This window comes from Notamacropus eugenii, chromosome 2, assembly GCF_028372415.1.
Source record: "Notamacropus eugenii isolate mMacEug1 chromosome 2, mMacEug1.pri_v2, whole genome shotgun sequence".
NCBI classification, from domain to species: domain Eukaryota; kingdom Metazoa; phylum Chordata; class Mammalia; order Diprotodontia; family Macropodidae; genus Notamacropus; species Notamacropus eugenii.
The window spans coordinates 471,148,955-471,150,784 of NC_092873.1; the positions used below are offsets into that span (position 1 = coordinate 471,148,955).

Below are 1,830 nucleotides of genomic sequence, written 5' to 3' on the forward strand. Positions count from 1 at the left end.
AAAGGTGTGGAGGATGGGCTGGGAAGTTTGGGTTAGACCCACAAAGCTCCAAACACTAGGCTCAGATGCCTTTAGCCTACTCACAGGTGTTGTTCTGAGACACTTTCAACGGCTCAACATTAAGCAGTGTGGTTGAAAGGAATTCTCACACCGTTCCTATCTTCATCAGCTCAATCATCTCTCTGAATCTTAAAAAGCAGAGTCTGAAGGTGGGAAGGTTGTCTCTGCTCCTTCACGCCACAGAGAGTTATTTGGTGGCTTGGTGAATGGCATGGGCAAGGTATCCTGCATTGCCTGATGTGACCCCTGCTATGGAAATGCAGCCATCTTTTGTCATATAGATGGGGAACTCCTTGGTCAGCCATTCCACCTGATCAGCTTTCAGGACTGTGAAACAAAACATGCCAATGTGGTCAGTGATGTGCTGCCAATTGTGCGAGGAGCTCTCTTTCTTGAAGTTGGAAACCAGCTGGGTCCGCATGCTAATGATGCAATCTGCCATGTCTTTGACCTCTTGCAACCACTGGCTCCTCAGATCAGGATCATGGCAGCAATTTGGGCCCCATTGAGAGGGGGGTTGGAATACATGGGACTCATCAGAATTTTCAACTGGAATTCTACGCTTTTGACCTCATCAGCATCTTTACAAACCATGGTAAAGGCTCCCACAAGTTCACCATACAGGCCCATGTTCTTGACATATGACTGACAAAGAGAGACATTAATGCCCTGATCAATGAAGTGGCGAACAACCCAGGCATCCTTGTTGACATCCCCACTTGGCAAAACCCTGGTATGCCATGTCAAAAAAGACAAAGAAGTTCCTTTGCTTTACCAAGGAGGCTATTTCTTTCCACTGCTCAGGCTGAGGATCGACCCCAGTGGGGTTGTGAGCACAGGCATGTAAAAGGATGACACTCTGCTCTGGGATTTTTGAAATGTCTTCCAAGGCTCTGGTGAAGTCAAAGCCACAAGTCTTGGGGTCGTAGTAGTGTTAGCCATTCAGCTGCATGCCAGCTTGCCTGAAGATGGTGGTGTGATTTCCCCAGGATAGTTTTGAAAGATAGACATCCCAGCTGGATTTGAAGAACCGTAACAGAAAACTGACTCCCACTGTTAATGCTCCAGTTCCAGAAATGGTCTATACGGTGACATATCATTTGCTTTTCAGAACTGTTATTTTCACCTAGTGCCAACTCTGCTGATGCCTTGCAGAATTCAGCCAGTCCTGTGATGGGCAGGTACTCTTTATCCATGTTCTTTTCTGCAGTTTGAGCCTCTGCCTTACGGACACTTAGAAGACATAAGGCTTCCCATTGCCATCTCAGTAGGCCCCAACTCTCAGGTTCATCTTCTTGCTGTTGGTGTCCCTCTTAAATGTTTCTATAACCCCCAAAATAGGGTCGGGGGGTCCCATCTCTACGTGGGTCCACCAAGAACTGGCTCTGGTGGCAGTGGCCTCTCCAAGGCCCGGGTGAAAGGAGGTGGCTCCAGAGAGCAGACAGCAGGGTTGTAGCAGTGCCATGATGAGCGGAGAGATGGAGAGATGACCTACTGTGGGCAAGAGGGTGGGTGGATGCAGCCACACCGAACCATGTTTTTCAAAAGGAGGTTAGCAGTCCCTTAGTCTGATCCCCTCATTTCAAAGAGAACACCGCTAAGTCTCCAAATATAAAGTGTCTACTTTGTTATTTTCTCTGAATCCCAGAATGCCTAGTAAGAGGGATCTCAAAGATCATTCTGGTCCAAATCCTACCTGAACAGGAATCCATTTCCTCGACAACCTTCTAGGCAGAGACTCATCTGCAAGTCTTCATAGTAGGGGAATGC

At 47.8% G+C, this 1,830-nt stretch overlaps 1 pseudogene; it reads right to left on the reverse strand.

The window, feature by feature from the left end:
- Positions 1-247: 247 nt before the first annotated feature.
- Positions 248-1,525, reverse strand: LOC140524190 (aspartate aminotransferase, mitochondrial pseudogene; annotated as a pseudogene).
- Between the last annotated feature and the right edge of the window lie 305 nt (positions 1,526-1,830).